Source organism: Chinchilla lanigera, unplaced genomic scaffold (genome assembly GCF_000276665.1).
Source record: "Chinchilla lanigera isolate Chin_1 unplaced genomic scaffold, ChiLan1.0 scaffold00115, whole genome shotgun sequence".
Taxonomy (NCBI): Eukaryota; Metazoa; Chordata; class Mammalia; order Rodentia; family Chinchillidae; genus Chinchilla; species Chinchilla lanigera.
Window position 1 is genome coordinate 1,132,816 of NW_004955516.1, and position 9,750 is coordinate 1,142,565.

Sequence of the window (9,750 nt, forward strand, 5' to 3'; positions counted from 1 at the left end):
GGCCGAGGCGGCGCGGAGCACTATTGTATTCCTGACACTGTGCGCTCCCACGCTCCGCCTCTTCCCTTTCCTTCCCCCACCGCTCCCTCCTTCCCCAGCCAGCCGCGCTCGCCTTACCCGACTGGCTCCCCGCCGTCTGCCCGCCGCGCGCTCTTCGGGCGGGCTGGGCGCAGTCTCTAAAAGCCACGGGCTCCGAAGCTCCGCCCCCAGAGCTCCCGCACCCGTGGCGCTCGTGCTCCAGGTGGGTTTCCGCCCCTCCTCCCCGGCGCGCTGCCTCTCCGGGAGCGGCGGCTCCGCTAGGCGTCCCAGGCGAGGTGAGATGCTTCGCAGAAGCTTCTCTTGGCCCCTTTGAATTCTAAAGTTTTGTGAGTGGGACTGCGTACATGAACTCGGCGGACAGGAGTGATTTACATCGTTTGTGTTTGAAATACCTTTGATAATAAATCCAAGGTGGCTCTTAGTAAAACTTTGATCCAGTTGCAAGCACAAATGGTTTAGGATATTTGCGTGGCTTTTTTGCCGTCAACTTGGGTAGCCTACAGCTCCCAGTTATTCGATCAAATACTGATAGAGGTGTTGCTGTGCAGCGATTTTAGTGACATAATTAAAACTCCTAATCGGTTGCTTTAAAGTAAGGGAGATTATCCAGGATAATCTCAGTGAGACTGACTGAATCAATTGGAAAACTTTTAAACCAGAGTTGAGGTGTGGGAGAATGCGCGCGCGCGCGCGCGCGCGCGCGCGCGCGTGTGTGTGTGTGTGTGTGTGTGTGTGTGTGTAGACAGACTGGATTACGATAGTTTTGGCCTATGCTTCTTGGTGCTAGCCTCCTGACTTTTCTCTTCCTGTAGATTTTGTAATAGTTTTGAATGAATGAATGAATTTACTGTTTTTTCTGGTCCCTTGGTTGAGTTCTGACTGATATAGAGGCTTCCCAACAATCCTTTTTCTCTTTGGGTATGGAAATGTGCCATATACAGTTATGATGAACTCATATAGTCATTTTCATTTACATTTCTGTGATAAACAGAAAAAAACAGGCTTTTTGTCTATTGGCTATTTTCCATATTAAAGATGTAGTTCTATTTCATAATAAACACATGTGAGTTCTAAAATATTCCCACTCCTTCAGACTTATGTTACTGTATTATGTTTAATTTACTCTGAAATAATTACAGATTCACAGAGAGTTGTAAAAATTATTATGGAAGAGTCCATGTATGGGAACCCAGTTTCTCTCAGTGGTAGTAACTTACATAACTACAGTACAGTATCAAAACCAAGATATGAACAGAGATACTATCCATATAGCTTATTCAGATTTCACCAATTTTATGTGCTCTTATTTCTGAATCTATAGCTATCATTCTGTACCGTTTTATCACATATGTAGATTCATGTGACCACCATAGTCAATTGTTCCTTCATCACAAAGATTCCTCCTGCTACCTTTAGAGTCACAGTCACCTCCTTCCTGTACTCTAATCCCCGGCAAGTGCTAGCATGTTCATCATCTCTATAATTTTGTCATTTCAAGAATATCACACCGGAGGCTGAGACAGGAGGATCGCTGCAAATTTGAGGCCAGCCTAAACTATAGAATAAGATCCTGTCTCAAAAAACCCAAAACAAAACAAAAAAAAATCACATAAATGGAATCATACATTTGAATATGCTATTTCCACTCAGCGTAATTTCCTTGAGATTCACCCAAATTGTATGCCTTAATAGTTCATTCCTTTTTATTGCTGAGTGGCGTTCTGTGGTATGGATGTACCACAGTATTCACCCACTGAAGGATATTTTGCTTATTTCCACTTTTTCCTCATTAAGAATAAACTACTGTGAAAATTCGTGTAGAGGTTTTTGTGTAAACATATGTTTTCATTCCCCTGTGAAAAATGCCCAAGAGTACAGTTGCTATGTCAGATGTTAAGTGCATGTTTTAATGTTATCTATGTTGGATGATAAAGTATATTTAGTGTTATAAGAAACTTTCAACCTTTCCCAGACTGGGCTGTACCATTTTCTATTCTCACCAGCAAAGTATGAAAGATCAGTTTCTTCATATATTTGTCAGCTTTTGGTATTGGCACTATATTTTTTCTTTTAGCCAGTCTGATGGATATATGGTTATAACTCATTTTAAATTGCTTTTTCTTAACGGCTAAATGATGTCAAACATCTTTGCCATCTGTATATCCTCCTTGGTGAAATAACTGTTGGTGTCTTTTGTCAATTTCCCAATTGGATTGTTTCTCACTTTTTTTCTTTGTTTGTTTTGAGATAAGGTCTCTGTAATCCAGGGTAGTTCAGGGTAGTCTCAAAGTTGAGACTTCTGCCTCAGCCTATATAGTAGTGGGAATACAGGTATCTGCCACTACACTGGGCTTCTTGCTGTTAAATTTTGAGGATTCTCTATATGTTCTTATTACAAATCCTGTGAGATATGAGATCTGAAAATATTTCTCCATCTACAGCTGGTCTTTTTATTTCCTTAACAAGATACTTTGCAGACTCAAAATTTTAACTTTGAGTACATCTAATTTATTAAATTCTGCACTTATGTACTGTGGTTTGGTGTCATAGCTAACAAATATTCACCTAGCCCTGTGTGCTGAAAACTCCCCCCTCCCCCTCTTTCATTTATTCAGTACTAAAAACTAGGGATTGAAACCAGGGCCTTTACACTGAGCTACATCCTCAGCCCATTTTTGAGACAAGGTCTTACTAAGCTGCTAAATTCCCCATGCTGGGCTTAAATTTGAGATTCTCCTGCTTCGGCCCCTCAGAGCACTGGAATTACAGCCCTGAGCCAACAGGTTCAGCTTGGAAACATTCTCTTTTTTCCTTTTTAATGTGTTATAGCTTTATATTTTACATTTAAGTCCATGATTTAGTTTGAATTAATTTTTTGTATAACATATGAACCTAAGATGGAGGTTCATATTCTTGCCTATAAACATTTGATGGCTTAAATAAAATGATTTTCCTCCACTGAATTGCTTTTGTACCTTTGTTAAAATCATTTGATCCTATTCATATTGGACTAATTTATGTGGGGATATTTCTGGGCTCTCTAATCTGTTTTATTAATCTATGTGTCTATACCTCTGTGAATACCAGTCTTGATTGCTATAGCTATATAATAAGCCTGAACTTAGGGCACAGTGATTTCTCCAGCTTTATTCTTCTCTTTCAGAAATGTTTTAGCCATTTAAGGTAATTTGCCCTTCCATATAAATTTTGGAATGAGCTTATTTTGTATCTACAAAAAACCTTGCCAGGATCATAAGAGAAAGAGAAATTGTATTAAATCTGTAGATCAATCTGGGGGAGAACTGACATCTTCACTATACTGTCTTCTAGTACATGAACATGATATGTCCTTCTCTGCATTTATTTAAAACTTCTTTGACTTCTCAATCAGCATTTTGGAATTTTCAGCATACAGATCCTGTACATGTTTTGTTAAAAGTATACTTTAGTATTTCATTTTCCTCAGCATGATTGTAATGGTAGTAGGTTTTAAATTTTCACTTCTATATTTATTGTTTGTATATAGAAATGCAGTTAATTTTTGTGTTACTCTTGTATCTTGTGACTTGCTGAACTCAATTAGTTTTAGGAGTCCTTTGGTAGGTTCTGTAGAATTTTCTAAACAGAAAATCATGTTGTCTGTGAATGGGGACCATTCTATTTCATCCTTTCCAATCTTATTTCTTGTATTTCTTTTTCTTACCTTATTGTTCTGAAATATCCAAATTATATTGAGTGAGAGTAGTAAAAGTGGATGTCCTTTCTTTCTCAGGAAAAAATATTCCATGTTTCATCACTAAGTATGATGTTAGCCGCGAGTTTTTTGTAGATGCTCTTAATTGAGTTGAGAAGGCATCTGTGTATTGATATTATGATGAGAGCTTTTTTTAATCATGAATGAATGCTGAGTTTTGTCAAATGCTTTTTCTGCATCACGTGATATGATTATATGATTTTCCTTTTTTTAGCCTGTGGATATGATAGATTACATGGATTGAATATTGAGAGTTTTGGTGTGTGTAGGGGGATACTGGGGATTGCACCCAGGGTCTTCACACTGAGTTACATAATGGGCTCTTTTTCCTACTTTTTGAGGCAGGGTCTTTTTCTGCTTTGAGACAGGGTCTCGATAAGTCCCTAAGTTGCATAGGCAAGCTCTAACTTGTGATCCTCTTGCCTCAGCTTCCCAGAGTGCTGAAATTATAGCCTGGCTGAATTTTGACTTTTCAACCAACCTTGCATACTAGAATAAAACGTACTCCACCCATGGTAAAAATTATTTTTCTACCTGGTTTGATTCCATATTACTAATATTTTCTTGCAGATTTTTGTGTTAAAGTTTATGAGAGACAAATTACGTAATTCGGTAGTTTTTTGCTGTATTCTTTGTCTGCCTGTGGTATTAGGATAATACCGGCCTCATAAAGTGACTTGGGAAGTTATGCAAAAGAAAAAAAAGCTAAGATAGCAGGCTCTTTGGAGTCTGGGAACTTGGGTTTTAGGAGAGTTCTCACCATTCCCAGAACTGATAAGAGTGGCTCAGTGTACTTAATCTGTACAAATGTGGTTTATCCTGGGACTAGAGCTCTGGTCTCTTGATCTCCAAGCTGTGCGGGAAATAGTTTAATGTAGCAGGCTTGACTATAAGGCTTTGACAGGCTTGCTTGAAAGGCGGATCCTTGAATGCATCTGGAACTTGGACTTGAGGAGAGTTCCCTCCATTTCCAGGACTGATAAGACTGTTCACTGTACCTAACTGTTTGAACAAACAATATGGTTTATGCTGAACACCTACTTTCTTTCCTTCTGGGAGTCTGGAATTTTGATAAGTATTAGGCAGAAGGTGCCTACGTGAGCAATTCCCAATGAATGCCTCGGGAAACGAGTTTCTAAGGAGCTTCCCTGATAGACAACATTTCACTACATTGTTGCTACTTGTTTCTGAAGGAATTAGTACAATTTGTTTCTTACGGAGTCCTGACAGAGGACTTTTGAAAGCTTGTACCTGGTTTTCTGTGGACTTCACCCCATGTTTGTTCTTCCTTTGCTGATTTTGCTGTGTATGTAGTAAATCATAGCCACAAGTATGACTATATGGTGTATTCTATGAATCCTTGGCCACTGTAAAATTATTTTTTATAACTTGTTGAATTCCATAATGCTAATATTTTCTTGCAGATTTTTGTGATTCATCAAGCCTGGGAATGGCTTAGGGGACCCTTGGCATAAGACTGTTCCTCTTTGGTACTTTAGAGTAGGTTATGTAAAATTCAATTTAATTCTTTAAATATTTGGTAGAATTCTCCAGTGAAACCATTTGGACCTGGAGCTTTCTTTCTCCAAGACCTTTTATATTTTGAATCCACTTGCTTATTTTTTTTAAGCTTTCAGATTTTATTTTATTTTTTCTTTGTTTTTATTGCTTAACTGATTTTAATAATATGACATAAAGCCCCTAGACTTGACATAATCATTATGCAAAATACATAGATGAATACTGGCTTCTTTTAAAAATATAAAATAAGCAAAGACGTGAAAATAGGCAAGTTTCCATTAAATAAATGAAAATTTTTAAAAAAGAAACTTTTCGAAAGATAAGAAAGAGAGAGTGAACAATAAACCTTTCATGTGACAGACTTTTTAAAAAGGGCTTAGGGAAGAAAAAAAAAAAAGAAACTTTTCCTTTCCATTGTCATTTGAAGAAGGGAAATTATCATTTTAAACAATATTCAAGTTCATTAAACAAATTAAAAAATGAGTCATAAAATGTTTAACTTTCATCAGCTTCAAGGTTTATGTTGCTGCCAAATTTTGCATATAATTGAACTTTCAAATCTGCTAACACCCACTGAATTGTTTCTACTCTGGATTCTAAGGCGTCAGTTTCTTCTTGCAAATTTTTCTTTGCTTCTAACATTTCTTGTGTTTCTTCTTGAGAATGGCTAATGAAAACAATATCAATTTGTTTGTTTGTTTGTTTGTCTGTCTTTTTGAGACAGGGTCTTGCTATGCAGTTCAGGCCGGCCCTGAGCTCACTTTGCAGCCCAGGCTAGTCTCCAACTCACAATGATCCTCCTGCCTCAGCCTTCCACGTGCTGCTGGGACCACAGGCATGGGTCACTATGCCCAGCTGTTTTGCTTTGCTTTGGTTTTCGTTACTGAATTTGCAGAGTTCCTTATTTGATAAAGTATTATTAAGGAGTCATCATCTGTGAGCATGAGGTCATCACAAGCATCTTCTAAATTCTGGAGTTGTTTCTTTTTTACTTCTATTTCTTTCTTTCAGCCCTCATAATCTGCGCAAATTTGTTTATCTTTTGTTGATCTTTGAAAGTGACATTGATGTCTTCGGCAGCTGCCTTCTTCATGGTGGCCACCATCTTGGGACTTCAGATTTTAAACAAAATGCACCCCAGCCTGCGTGCTTCTCACAAGTGTGGTGGCGCACGCCTGTAATCCCAGCACTCGGGAGGCTGAGGCGGGAGGACTGTTGTGAGTTTGAGACCAGCCCGAACCACAAAGCAAGCCCAAGACCAGCCTGAACTGAATAGTGAGACCCCATATACTTCCCCTAGGGATGAACAGCAGTGATTCATATTCTTTTTTTTGTCTTTTTGAGACAAGGTCTCACTATTCAGTTCAGGCTGGCCTCAAGCTTGCTCTGCAGCCCAGGCCAGTCTCGAACTCGCAAGGATCCTCCTGAATCCACTTTCTTTAACAGTTTTTGGATTATTTGATGGTAAATAGCACATCGGTTGAATTTTGGTAGTTTGTGTTTTACAAGGAATCAATCCATTTCACTTAAGTTATATGCATAGAGTTCTTTATAGAATCCCCTTATTTTCCCTTCAATAGTTGAAGGATCTGTGATAAAATTTCCTGTCTCATTTATGCTTTTAGGAACTTGTGTCTTTTCTCTTCAATCTTAGTCAATCTTGCTATAGGTCTATCACTTGTATTGATCTTTTCAGAGAAACCGCTTCCTGCTTCACTGATTTTATCTGTTGTTTTTTTCTATTTTCAGTTTCAGTGATTTCTTTCTTTCCTTTTTTTTTTTTTTTCTTTTCTGGTACCAGGAATTGCACTCAGGACCTTGCACTTGCCAGGCAGGTGCTGTACCGCTGAACTATATCCCAGTTCCAGTTTCAATGATTTCTGCTCTTTTATTATTTTCTTCCTTCTGCTTGCTTTGAATTTATTTTGCTTTTCTTTTTTTAATTAGGAGCTTACCTGACTGATCTTTTCTCTTTTACTAATGTAAGCACTTAGTGTTATAAATTCTTCTGTCAGCATAGCAACATTCCACAAATTTAATGTTGTATTTTCATTTTCATTCAGTTCACTGTTTTTAAAAAATTTGCCCTTAACACATCTGGAGAGGCGGGACGATGGCTACCTTGTCCTCCCGGGGGCAGAGCCAGGCTTCCCACTGAATGGAATGAGCCTCTCCTTGTTCATCTGAAAGCATTCCTCAAGGATGTGGGGTGGGGGTGGGGGGACAAACAAAACGAAAGTGGCAGAGGCAGAGCAGCTGCAGAGCCCAATAGACACAGCCTGGCTTGCTTCCTCCAAGAAGCCTTGCTTGGGACCACCCTTAACCCTGGGCTCCCAGTGCAACATCTATTTCTGTCAGAGAGCCCAAAGGACCGCTCTGCCGGCTAGGGTCAGAGTTTTTTGACCAGCCAGCAGTCCCTCTGGGATAGGTCCTTGTCCTGGCAACTTGGTGATGGCACAGAGCTCCATAGCTGCATTGTGGAGACTGAGGCATACTTGGGACTGGAGGATAAAGCAGCCCATTCAAGAGGTGGATGGCAGGCCTCCCCGCTCCCCGCAATTACAGCATGTTCATGAAGCCTGGGATTCTGTATGTGTACCTCATCTATGGCATGTACTTCTTCATGAATGTCTCTAGCCAAAGGGGTGGGGCTTGTGTCCTGCTTCAGCCTCCGGGGGGCCTGGAGAGCATGTGGCAGTTTCATAGCACCCTGTGGAAGGGCACCATCAGCTGTGCTTCAGGACCAGGAGCTCTGCAGTAGCCCTTCTAAGCTGTGCCAGGCCCTGGCCATTGACAAGAGCTTTGACCCTGGGACCTGACCTAGGATGAGCCTGTGTGACTGTGACATGGCTCCCTGGAGCTCAGTGCACCAGCTGTAGCGGCAGCATCCTGCTGTGCAGGAAAGTGGGCCCAGAAGCCCCTGCGTTTGTACCTCTGGGGCAACCCCTGGGTGTGTGTGGTAGATAAAGTTGCTGAGCAGGACACACAGGCCTGAGCAAAGAGCCTGCTTAGACAGGCTTTTTAATTGTTTAAAAGCCAAATAAATACTTTTTTTCTAGGAAAAAAATTTCCCTCAAGAATTTTTTTTTGACCTATGTATTAATGAAAAATGTGTTGTCTGGTTTCCAAATGTTTAGAGATTTTCTGTGTTAACTTTATTATTTATTTCTTATTTGATTCTGTTATGGTCAGAGAACATTCTCTGTGTGATTTCAATTCTTTTGCATTCACTGATGTTTGTCTTATGACCCTGAATATGAGCTATATTGGTGAATGTTTCATGGATATTTGAAAAGAATGTGAGTTATGCTATTGTTGGGTAGACTGTCCTATAAATTAGTTCCTGTTGCTTTATAGTGTTTTTGATTCCATAATCTTGCTGATTTTCTGTATAGTAGTTCTGTTGCTTACAGGAAGGTATTGAAGTCTTTAGTTATAATAGTGCATTTGTCTTTCTTTTTCACTTCTGTCAGATTTTACTTCATGTCTTTCAAATCTATATTTATTGCTGCATTCACATTTTGGATTTCTATGTATTCTTGGTGAATTAGCCCATTTATCATTATATAATATCTCTCTTTGTCCTTGAAAAGTTCAAAGTCTATTTTTTCTGATATTAATTCATAGGTACTCCTGATATTAACAATGGTTGTGTACTATATCTTTTTCTATACTTTTACTCTTTACCTACCTGTGTTGTTATATTTGAAGGGAGTTTCTTACAGATAGCATGTAGTGAGTTTTAAAAAATCTATTTTTTGTTGAGGGTGATGAAGCATACCTGTAATCCCAGCACTCAAATGCTGAGCTACGAGGATCACTGCAAGTTGCAAGTCTGAGGTCATCCTGGAATACATAGTGAATTGAAGCCAGCCTGAACTATATAGTGAGACCCTGTCTCAAAAACAAGCACACAAACAAAACAATTTTGTGACTCTCTGCCTTTTAATTCATTTATTTAGACCATTTAACCTGGACATAATTATTGCTACTGTAAGGCTTAAGTCTAACATTTAATACTATATTTCTCATTCCTCTGTTTTCCTTTTCCTTCCTTACTGTGGATTATTTGAATTGTTTTGACTTATTTGAACTGTTTTGACTTATTTAGTGTTTTTGGGTCTATAACTTTGCAAAAACTGTAACTTTGCATAGCTTTATTAGTATTTGTTTTAGGTATTGAAATATGTGTGTGATTTATAACAGTCTGCTCTTATCAACATTTTACCACTTCTAAGTGTAGGGATCTTATTTTCATATATGTCCTTTTACCCCTCCCTAGTACCCCCCTTGAAATATACTTTCCTTACCTATTTTTTCTACATACATTGACTCCATCATCAAATGGTATATTATGATTGCTTCAACAATCCAACATGATTGAAAAAAATGCATGAAGAAAAAAGCCTATAATATTTATGCTGATTTTTACATAT

General features: G+C 38.8%; 1 protein-coding gene and 2 pseudogenes across 1 annotated transcript in view; 1 reads left to right on the forward strand and 2 right to left on the reverse strand.

Annotated features, from left to right (window-relative positions):
• Positions 1-198, reverse strand: part of Jade3 (jade family PHD finger 3) — a 134,160-nt gene extending 133,962 nt beyond the window's left edge. Inside the window, exon 1 of the mRNA XM_005408972.2 lies at positions 118-198. The gene's annotated coding sequence lies outside the window, so the exon portion shown is untranslated. The remainder of the gene's footprint in view (positions 1-117) is intronic.
• A 5,611-nt stretch (positions 199-5,809) lies between these two features.
• Positions 5,810-6,419, reverse strand: LOC102025155 (annotated as a pseudogene).
• A 1,097-nt stretch (positions 6,420-7,516) lies between these two features.
• LOC102007689 lies at positions 7,517-8,372 on the forward strand (annotated as a pseudogene).
• Positions 8,373-9,750: the final 1,378 nt, after the last annotated feature.